The following is a 12,340-nucleotide window of genomic DNA, read 5'->3' on the forward strand; positions in this document are numbered from 1 at the left end:
GTCTGATGAAAAATAAGTATATATATATATCAGTTATAAAGAACCTATTTCCAATTAGTTCTTTTTTGCTTCTTATCATGTCCAATGTTCAAAATGTCCAAATTGCTCTGAGTAGAATAGTACTGTAGCTGCATTTCATAAACAATTCTTGGTAGGATTGCCTGTTTTCTGAGAGAATTATATGAGATTCACTGGTAAAATTAGCACCATATTAATAAATGTGCCCCAGTAAATTATGTTAAAATCACAAGTATTAATAGGTTATACCTATGCATTTTAGTAACATTATTATCCATTCAGCTGTCACATCAAGTCAGTTGTCACAAAAATTGTCTGTAAAGTACTGCTCATTACCACAACACAGGTTTATCTGTCATTTTTATTTAGTGTCACTGCATTTTTACAATACAATAACAAGAACTTTGAAAGTTGCTTCAATAGCTAGAATGAAATGCAAAGGGGGAACAGCTAAGCGAGTGAGATATCCCAAAATATTCTGTTGTCATGCATTTTCATTGACAACAAGCTGATTTACCTTAAGGTATTTGAGACCAAGACATTAGCTGTCCTAATTTGCCAGCACTCTCCTGCCGGTTGAGCATTTTTAGCTGCAACCATCACTGCTTTGTGTCAGTTGACTACAAGTGACAGAACTAGCTGTTTAGGTATTTAAAATTACCTCATATAACCCAAATGAAGGGGTCAGAGAGATCCTTTGGCTGAAAACCAATATCAATATTTATCTAAAAAATAGAGTTGGTATTCTTAATTGGCTGAAATATCTGAACAAATCAAAAGTGGAAGCTACATGCTCTACCATTAACCAGATTACTGTATACCTTTTGTATTCTTTTTTTAATGACCTTTTTTACTAGATAGTAACTATCTGCATTGCAAGGCTAATCTAGCCATCGTGTCTTTGGAAATCCAGAGCACCCAATGAAAACCCATGCAAACATGGATCCACAGTTTTAATTATACATCCCAGAATATTGTTGGCCTTTTTAATTGCTTTCTCACAGATTAAGGTGATTAGAGGCCCCTAGGCAAGGCGAGCGGCGAGGGCACAAGCCCGAGAACCCGAACTCACTACAATATTTTCTGTCACACATTTTGATGCTAGCCACCGTAACCTTGCACCAGAGATAACTCACTGAGTGACACAACAGTGGTATAAAATCCGCCAAAATAAATTTGGACTACAAACCCTCATCAAACCAATCATCGATTAACAAATTATTCAATATTTTTATGGACCAATGGGGGTCCACAGGTCCATTACAAAAAAATAACAATAATTCTGGCCAATCAGGGGCCCCTAATCAATTTGGGCCTCTGGCTACAGCCTATGCCAGCCTGTTCGTTAAGCCGCCCCAGCTCACAGTGTCACAAAAACATAAATATAAGGTACAAAAACTACATAACGTTATTTACAGTGCAGACATGTTCAACCTAAGGAAAAACCTAATCTGCTATACTGTTGTGGTATCCATAAATCATGCATGAAAATATTAAAGAAATTTAAAAGGGAAAAGCAAAAATGTAAAAACAAAATCAATTTATTTACAAACCTTAGTTTTTTTCTCTTTAAATATGACTAATTATTGACCTGCTTTTGCTATTGATTTTTTCCACTTTGAAACAATTAACAGCTTAATAGGTTAGTGACAATCAAAGTGCAAAGATAATATTTGCATTAATTTCTTGGGGAAATTTAATACTTTTCCCAGGAAAGGAAACTGAGCAAAAAAAAATGTACAGTAATACTGAGCTATAATATCTGTCCAAACATCTAGTATGATCTCCTTAGAGAAGGGTGCACTCTATTTTCATATTAGAAGAAATCACTTTCTTTCAGGACTTTTAAGGATGAACATGAGATTTTATTAATGCTCCAGCAATACCATTTACTGATATTAATATTACTGATATTAATACCTTTAATGCCCCAAATTTATTTTTTTTCCAGTGGAGGATTTTTGATAAACCAATAGGTGGCACACACACACTGTACAGAATTACAGTACATATAAAAGTTAAGTGTAGGCTACTAGGTAAAAGTTCTAATTACAGTCTTAGTTCCTAAGTAGGAAATAATCAAAATATTTACTAGTGGTATATTTACACATTAACTGTACTTCGAACATGAAAATACTACTTTTCTTATAATCCATCTGTTTCATAGGGTAATTATTTAATAAGGTAAAAAGCTAAAGGTACTGTATGTATTCAAGGTGCCCAATGCAGACAATGCAGGAAGAAAGGGGAACAATGGGTAATGAATAAGCAACACCGAAAGAAGTACAAAAAAACACAATTTCTTTTGAACTAAAATATTGAATAGGAACTACAGTCAGCAATGAATTCCATGACCTCTTTCATGTGTAATTGAAATGGCAGCTAGGAAAGATCTAAGGAACTGAGAGATTAATGCATAACAGGTGAATATAAAAACACCTGTGTGCATACAATAGATTTATCAAGCCACACAGAATAATCCAGATCATATGACTTGTGGTTCATCTCCGCTTATTTCAGAGATTTCACTGTGCTGCGCTGCAGGAGTCCATGCCAATGATGAGCAGCAGTTTGTTTGACAGGTGCAAGCCTTTTTAAATCTGAGCTCTTTTGCATCCTATTATAAAGTTCATTGATGGGGACTCCTTCCAGATGATATACCAAATGCATACAGTACAGTGTAGCAGTTTCAAATATTCACAGAGCAAAGCAAATTTCTTAAGTATTGTGTGGGTGTCTGCCCTTTTGAAAACATTTTACAGATGTAGCCAGAAATCTCTATGGTTTCTGGACAATTCTAGAGCAATTTCTAGGTAAAAGCTTTTTCTATCTTTGTCTCTTATTTCAGTCAAAATACTACAGTATATGTCCTGCTTTGTTCTATACACATCTGCATGAACATTTCTGAAATTCTTACTCATCATTAGCTAGAGAAAACGCTTTTTGTTCCTTTCCATAATAGTGCTGGCAGACGCAGACATAATCGGAAGTTCAGGTTGCTGTAGATTGTAGCTGTAAATACACCATCATAAAGATGTGAACCAGTGAAAGAATCTGTATCCTAATGCCATATTCTGTGTGTAACAGCAGACAAGGGGAACACTTCAGCATATTGGAGCATAAATGTTTTGTCAGATGAAAGCTACCTGAATTCTACTTCCAAAGATCTGCTTTGTCTTTTTGACAAATTATTTCATGGTTACGAGCATACATTAAGTTTATGTATACAACACCTTTAATTAAAGAACTCTGCAACATAACAGAACATTTTGTTTTCTTGGATGCAAATATTAATTATGTAAATATTTTACTCTGTTTATAGAAAATGCCCGGTGGGGTTGTTTACACTAAATCAAAATATTATCACACAGTTGTCATTTCAGTGTTACAACTTGGCACTTTCCCCAGCTTTTCAAAGATGGGACTTTAAAAATACTGAAAGCGATATTTCAACTGTCACTAAATTAATAGTGAATTCTGGGTGTCATATGCTCATGGAGTAAAAATACTGAATGTAGGCAATTGTTTGATGATGATTGGGGTTCCAGTCATCAGCACATTAATATGTCATCATGAAGATTTTAGCTTAAGAGGTACAATTACCATATTTGATTCTCAAAGTTATTGCTAATTAATAACACACATCACTGTTGTATTCAAAGTTAGATATGTGCATTCCATTTCTAGGGTGCATCATTTTAATGTGGAAGACAAGACAGTTATTGCTTTATGTTTACATTTATATCAAATATTCTTTGGAATTTTCCTGTACTTTCCCAGTTACATAATGATACAAAATCATTTCCTAGTTTATAATTCCCACTGTAGTTCAGAATAAGGGAAGTTACCAGAGAAAAGTATAAGTAAACAACTATTTTTCCTTTAACACAAACTTTTTGTTAGATGCCGTAAAGTACACAAAGTCACTTTTCCAGTCTTAATTGCTATTTGGGGACCCACGTGAGAGACACGGCCTATAAAAATGATTTTTCATTGTTTATTTCATACTCCAGGACATCATTTCCTTCTCTTTATCTAGCTATGATTCAGTCATTTAAATAATTAAATCTTGTCATGTGAAAATCTATTTTAGACACACATGACCAGTCAGACTCCAAGATATTGCAATGATCCGCTCCCAAAACAGCCAGCAGCTGCTACTGAAGGAATGCGTAGAATCTTTATTGGCAAGCATTTCTTTTATTGTTGACCTATACACTGTGTCACAAATAGGGATAAGCAGAACCATTGTTATCCTCTGTCCATTTGTACCGAGGTAAAGTCCTCGTGACTTCTCAATGACTGCCCAAACATGAGCTACAATATTCAATACTATGTGCTTCTATTGTATATATGTACAGACCTGGATCCAACAAAAGTCTAATAATCTTTTTATATTAAGAAAATCATTAACCAAATCAACAATATTTTAAACCTTTATCCTTCAAAATATGGCAAGGGTGAGGAAGATTATAAAGGGAATTAGCACACAGAGAATGTAGGTAAGAAGTCCAGTAAAATGATGTCTTCACATCCTGCTGTATTACTTTAGCCACTGACCACTGGAATTCATTTAATTTTGTGTAGGCTTAAAGGACAGGTTTACAAATGGCCCCTCCGCTTCTTAGAAATATTCAGTAAATGGATAAATTAACTTGTCGACTCTTAACTCTTACAATGTCATCTGTTTCCTGTATGAAACTCATGTAAATATCACATTGGTATTAAAAGACAGATTTTTCGAGAGATAGTCAGTGAATAAGTAGTGACAGATACTACTTACAGTTATCACTGCCTGCACTAACACTTTGGCAATGCTAGAATATCACTTTCACAAAGGGTTTTCACCACCGCTTTTGCAAAACTAATACACAAAACATACTGAAAGCTATTACATTGATAGTAATTACTCATTACTGGAGGAATTTAATTTAGTGCAAGAGGAAAAAAAAACTAAAAGGAAAGTGAAAAGAATAGGGCACATATTGAACAGCAATGATTGCTGTTCTCAAGCAGAAACCAAAGAGAAGGACACTGTTTCTTGGGAAATTCAAAAAGGGTTTTTAAGATACCTAGTAATCCATCTTATTATTAGTACATACAGTATGTGATCTTAGGATCACATTTTGAACATCTATTCTGCATTCATATACTTGAAAAGCAAGTTGTTTTTGAGCTTTGTTGACATTATATGTAGACCTTTAAGGTTTTTTTTAATCTGAAACAATTAAAACTACTTCCTTTTCAGGTCATGAAATAGAGCTTTGTCAGGCATCAATTCAGAAACAATGTTGAATAAAGCATGCAGGTTTCGCCTTGTCTACAATAAACATAAATCATTCATTCATTATCAATCATTTGTTCCCGATAAAGGTCACAGCAACCCACTACAATTACTAGAAGCACAGGAGACAAGGCAGGACTGCACACTGGATGCTAGTGCATCACAGAGCACAAACACACACAGGCAGAATTTGGAGATAACAATAAGCCTAACCAGCATGTCTTCCTGATGGTGGAAGGAAAGCTGGAGAAAACTCATTTAAAAATGGGAAGAGTTTGCAAACTAAAAGGAAAATGAACATACAGTAGTGAAAGAAAGCACCTCGGTTCAGAATCAATTCAAGACCCAGAAATTGTTAGGCAGCAGTACTAACTCCCATATTATTATGCTACTCAATATCCATCACACTTTGGTAACTTATTAAATATCATTTTAATTTTGGTTTGTTAATCTGTAACAAAACCAAACTTTTTTGTAGATATATATTTTTCCAATACGTACAGTTTAAAAAATGTAAAACATGTTAATTGTTATTCTTTTGGAGTTTTAATTTGATAAAAATGTTCTAGTTTGTTAGTAACTAATTGATCTGAGGATTCTAGATATTTCATTAAAAAAAGACAGGAACGGTACACAGCATTATAAATTACATCTAACTCATGTTTTGTATAACCTGAACATTATTGTTATTTAAATTCTAAACATTTGCTGCTTTCTATTGTTTTATGTGGAAGACACAAGCACAGCAGTATCTATATATTGGCAATGTACTGTATACATTTAATTGTGCAGACACTAATGATATAGTTTTCTTGTTTGTAAAATACTGAAAAAAACTAAAAATTGAAAGAAGCAGAAGTTCAGCTTTACACATTTAAATTGCCCTGAAAGATTGAAATTAATGCTTTGGCACTGAAACTTTGAAACTAATCTTCTCTAGTGTTTCAGAAATAATGCAATATTAAATGTAGTATACTTATACTGTATATTCCCTTGGGTCAATTATTTCAATTACTTTTTTATTTATACCTCAGTTGTTTTTCTTAATTTTTTCCTTATATACCAAAAAATTATTTTCATCCTTTTAGTACTCATCAACTATAATTCACATTTGCTCTGGTGATTTCTTCAAGGCTAGTCTGGTGTCTTTAAATCATCAATCACTACATGTATCTCAAAGCTTGCATAGTTGGCCAGCTTTGTTAAGAAACTAAATCGATACATTTATTAATCATTTGGCTAAAGCTAAAACAAAACTTGATCTTTGAAAGCTTTTGAAACAACTCCTATAAGTTTTGAAAGAGCAGGGTTGATCACTACTGCTTTAGGACAGAATCTGTAGATCAGCATATATTTAAAGTGTTGTCTAATTGGATCAACTGTTCTTCCCATTTCAACTGGGACAGTCCAGAATTTAAGGCCTGTTTCGGACTTTCCAACTTTTTTGTACTGGACCAAGTGTCTCATTTTATGGAAAATGAAAATTCTACGAGAGGGCCCAATCCCCAGAAAGTGAAATAATAAGAGAGTAAAAAGCTAACAGGGGACTCTCCCATCCACCTCTCCAGAAAATCCATAGGCTGTGATTCAATCTTTGTTTTCATCTTAGGAATATTCCCCTACCTATGAAGACACTGTAGAATATAACTTGTTTTAACATGATTCATGTATATTGTTACAAAATAGGGGGTTACTTAAATAGAAAAATAGCAGAAATAAGACAAGCAGATTAATCAAGGAGTAAATTAAATAACCATAACCCCCAAATTGTAAATAACTTTGACAAAGTTATACCTCAGCAGTTTGTATAATTGGAGGCATCTGAGTTCTCTGTTCTCTGTCACACCTTTGAGGAAAAGAGTAATTACTCAGGCACACTGGGTAAAACAAACACTTACTGTATTAATGATAGCAATACACACTAAACATGAAACAAACGCACAACATAAACATACAGCATACAAGTTATGCTATTTACAAGTTCCAGAGGCCTAGGTCCTGACCACCCAGAAAACCCCAAACTATTACCAAGTATTCCAATCCTCTAATATGATGCCTAGACAGGCCAAAAGGAGATATAAAGCTGCCTTCTAAATTAAGCAGAATACGACCTACAGTTAAATATCTCTAGAATGTGGGTGCAACAAAATGAATGGGAAGTCTATATCTCTATTCTAAAAATGCATACACTAACCAGGAAAGGCTTAGATTCTCTAAACAGGAAATCAAAGTTCCTAAAAAAGAACACCAAGCTCTCTTAACAGGTTAAATACTTAGCTCCAATTTGGTCTTTCTTGATGATCTGGACAAGGAGCTCAGTTCTCCTTGCTTTGAAGCACCTGAGAACTCTTCTGTTGACTCTAGCCAGGTGTTACTGATTGTATATATATTCTTATAGTCAGTTCAATAGTCACCATAGCTGTAACAATATAAAGGTCTTAAAACATGAAAAATGGAACAATAATGTTGGTCTTTGTTTTATTGTTGCAATGTCTAGGAGCAGATGTGCAGATGTTACCATGAAAGTAGTGGAACATAAGAACAGTGTATTTCATTTTCATGTCATGCCCAGGCATGTCATGGCTGCAGGGAGTTCATACTTTTGGACTTGTGATGACTTACAGTGCAGCTTAGTGAATATGATCTTGGTGCCTGGACAGGAACAGCAGACTCTTTGAATGTGTTGAATACTTTCCTTTCATCTACAGTACTTACCATCTTTAGTTTTGAACAGTAATTCTAATAAAAATATTACCATATACAGCACTCTGTACAATTATTCCATGCCATGTATTATGAGTATGCCCAGAACCTCAAAGCATTTGAATATCAGATAAATACTGTCTTCAGTATCTTTGGAAATACATCACAATCAAAAGCTCACTACAAGAAATGTATAATGTTTTGAAATAAATTCACAATAAAAAGAAACTAGTAAACAAAAACAATAATTACTTGAATTACAAGAGTGGACACACAGCAATTCATAGTGTATGCCAGCTACAACATTTGATAATTTGCACCAGTTTTGAAATATTCTAAACATTTTGCATATTTTCATTTAAAGTTCAAAGGCTTTACAGATCAACAAAAACTGAAAGTAATAAATTGTACATTTACATGCTGTCAAAATAAAATATTCAATACTGACTTTATTACCCTGCTTTTCAAGGTGTCACACAGAAAAATTATCACTAGGTAAGATTAGCAGGGCATTTCTAGGAATGCAAATTATGATAAATGGAGCCATACAATGGTTCTTCATAAACTCTCTATGTTATTTACACTGCCGGTCAACCCCCGGTCGACACACTGACCTCAAGTCCAGTCCCATGGCCGCTGCCCCCAGCTTGCCTTGCGGGTGCATAGCTAAGGGGAGGTGCAGCCGCTAAATCGACTGGTGCGGGCTCTACACTGTTCTAATGCTAAACCACGTGACTGGTGGAGCGAGTAGAGCGGCCATTACTTCGATACTTCTAGTTTCTAGAACAGCCGCAAGATAGCATATGATTATTGATTTGGAGCACCTAGAATCAAACGCAAGCATGTATTTACTGTCACGCCCCCTGCAGCCAGAGGGCGCTCCTTCTCTGTCCTGTCCCTAGTTTCCTGCCTGCTGTCCTTCCGGTCCCTCTCTTTCCCTTGGGCTATATATTTCCGGGTCTTTCACTCTGCCCTGGCTCAGCATTGATGTTCGGATGTCCTGAGACCCGCCTAGCACCAGGTCGCCCCACGTCCGCTACCTGAGGGCATAGGTTTCTATACGGCACTCCTGAACTCTTTGCACTAACAAGCCCGGGCCTTTTTCCCGTTCCGCCGCTACGCATATGGGTCTTTTTCCGCTCTCCTACCTCTCCACGGTTAGTCCTTTTGGACATCCATGACAGTTACAGCTCGTTTTTCGTTAGTCACTAGTGTTTCCTTCCTTTGTAGGCCCTAAAACCTTTGTAGACCCTAGGCACTGTGCCTACAGTGCCTGCAGTGCGTAATGGGAAATCCGGCACTGATTAGCAACAACATCAATACTATAAACAATGCAGAAACAAGGTTTATGGATATGAGTCTATAGAGCTTACACAATGATGCTGAAATCATTTTAAATGTTGTCAGATATAAAATACATTGAGTAGGAATGGCAAAGACAGCCATTAAGAAAACTTCTGAATTGTCAATGTACGGTGTCCTTGATAAAATTATTGTTCCCTAAATTTGAATTTATTTGTATAATCAATTAGATACTATAATTAATGCGGAAGATATAACATTACAGCTACAAGTTGTCACAGTTGTCTCCAGACTTGAACTTCCACCATCTGCTGCACCTTCTCGATACTGTACATCTTGTCTATGTTGTATGATTGTATAGTCATACACTTTCAGTAACTTGTGAGTAAGAACATAACACAGGACAGCTTCTTTAGAGGGCAGAGAAACTTTGCATTTAGCACCAGCACCCTGATACATCAATAAAACTCAAACAATTACTACTGAATAATTTATCTGTGATCCAGACATTCTGGCAATATGTTTATTTGTACAGCAGGTTATGCCTCATCTGTCAATCTCCCATCACAAAGAAATAAATCAGCCACCTGCTGACATTCCCCCATACTGTTCATACCTAATCACTTTTCATGCATAATGTAATAATTTAGCACTCAATTGTCAGTAGCAAAAATGATACAGTATAATTCAGTAGTTCAGTTAGATCCTGATGAATACGATAGATGTAAAGAATAGTTGGTGTGTCTCCTAGCTGAGGGAATAGCAGCCTGACTGTGAGGATAAGGCTGCTCAAACCCATTTCACTATTACAAGGCATGAGCCAGGGAGCTGCTGCAAGGGTGTAAATGGGGATGCTAGGAGGATGGGAGAGATAGATCCAAAAAGGAAATCCTGGGTATGAGACAAGCAGAAGTGTCCAAGATCAGGGTCTAACATTTCTCTTCTGTTATAAATCCCATGTTAGACTTAAAGTGTGGATTCCTTTATTTTTCCTCTGATAAAAGGAATCATACAAATCACGATGTCCTTCATAATAAGTTGAAGGACAAACTTCAATCAATTGATCCCCTCAAATCTCTTTTTCTGAGGGGTTACTTGCCATGCTATTTATTAGAACTGATTCTGATTCAGGTTTTTAGTGTTTGAACTAAGGAAAGAATGAGAAGCTCACCATTTAAAATGATTTCAGTTTAACTGGCAAAAATCAACATTCGTATAAAGATAGAAGATCTATAAAATATCTTCTTTAAAATATGTGGTATAAAATATTATTCATTGTGAACAAAAATGTTTAAATTAATTCCCATGCAGTACATCTTATTGTAAGTTTTAATTAGCTATTTCATTTTTCCTTATTTTACACAGAGATCAAGTGCCATGCAAAACCCATACCTTTTTTCTACTTGGAGAGCAGCAAATAGTTTATATGCAGGTAGATAGAGTTATTATGAAGGAACAACCTACAGTACAAGTTTAAGGTTGGTGTGTATTAAGAGCATGCAGTTACAATAACCCACGGGTATAAATATTAATTAACTCTCATCCAATCATAATGCTATTGCATGTGAAACTCTTACAACTTTTGATTCTGTTTTTTTGTGCATACACAGTCAGATAGATATATGGATCTAAATAAATAAAACATTAACAAAGGGCAGAGCTCTGCTCTCCTTCAAGCTTGTGAGAATGTTATATAAAACATAGATAAACATAGCAGGTTGTAATTATTATGCTGGAAATGTCATTGATCATGTAAAAGGATAGAAGAAACAAATGAAATATGAAGCAATTAATCCATCTAGAAAAAGTCTTGAATCTGAAACTCAAGACTCTAAAGTTCCCTACAATCCATTCTACAGTCAAAATCATTACTTTACACTGGAAAACTGGCTAGTGAGAGATCTGTACAGAAACATTCAGAATTTGTACTTTCAGTTACTTAATGTACAAGTAGGAACTTAAAGGGAAACACACTGTATTGTCTATCTAGGAAAACTGTAGTTGTATGAAGATCAAAAGAAAAATGTTACAGAAAAACTTAACCTTCTACAGTATGTACATAAAACATGCATAGAAAGTGCTTTCAACCTTCATTTCAACTTTTATTAGAAAGTATATTTGCTGTTATGCAAATATAATGTAGGAGGGATAATGGGCATCACCAGACATTTTCAAAAACACACTTAAAATCTTATTTTTACATGCATACGTGATTATTAATTAATTTGTACTCCAGTCCGTGTCCTATCTCCATAGTATAATCTTGGAGATGCTATGCTGCCAAGATTATCAATGACACCATGAAATTATTGTTCTGCCACCTCTTCCCACCTACTGTTTTAGATATAAAGGGCAATTATACTTTAGTTTGCCTAAAGTATTTTATATGTAAATGTGGAATACAAATAATTCTTGTGAATGATATAAAAAAGGAATTTCAGTGTTATCTTTACAACAACACAATTATGCATGAACTAATTACTGCCCTTTCCTATGAACATATCACAGTACTGCAGTAAGGATTAATGCTTTTATAAATAATCCCCCAGACACAGTGTGTGTATAAAAACAGAATTCCACGTGACAGTGGTGTACTCCCTGCAGCAGCAGCAGGGCCTGCTGCTCCATGTGATCCCTGCTCAGCTTAGTTGCCTTAGCAACCCTCAGATGTTGAGCATAATAGTTTAGCAGTGGAGTTCACATTTGTTTTGTATTGCAGCTGGGGATCTGTTGTGGAAATGCCTGGCAATGTTAGCATCATCTCAGCCACAGAGTATACTTTTTTTTACTCCAGATTCTTTACAATGTAGTCAAGTTCTATCAAACCCAAGGCATATTTTCTCTAAAATTCCTTTATACTGGGGCTTAACAAAAGAGTAGAAGTGTTCGTGCTCTAAAAGGGTAATAGCAAACGATATAAGATTCTCCTTGTCAATGCTGATGCAATCAATGAATAAAGCCTCTAAGTACTTAAAATGCAAAAACGTAATTAAATGAAACAGATACAAATATAGTATCTGTAATGTACTGGTG

The sequence above is a fragment of the Lepisosteus platostomus genome, chromosome 9 (genome assembly GCF_059453375.1).
Source record: "Lepisosteus platostomus isolate fLepPlt1 chromosome 9, fLepPlt1.hap1, whole genome shotgun sequence".
In the NCBI taxonomy this organism is placed as follows: Eukaryota; Metazoa; Chordata; class Actinopteri; order Semionotiformes; family Lepisosteidae; genus Lepisosteus; species Lepisosteus platostomus.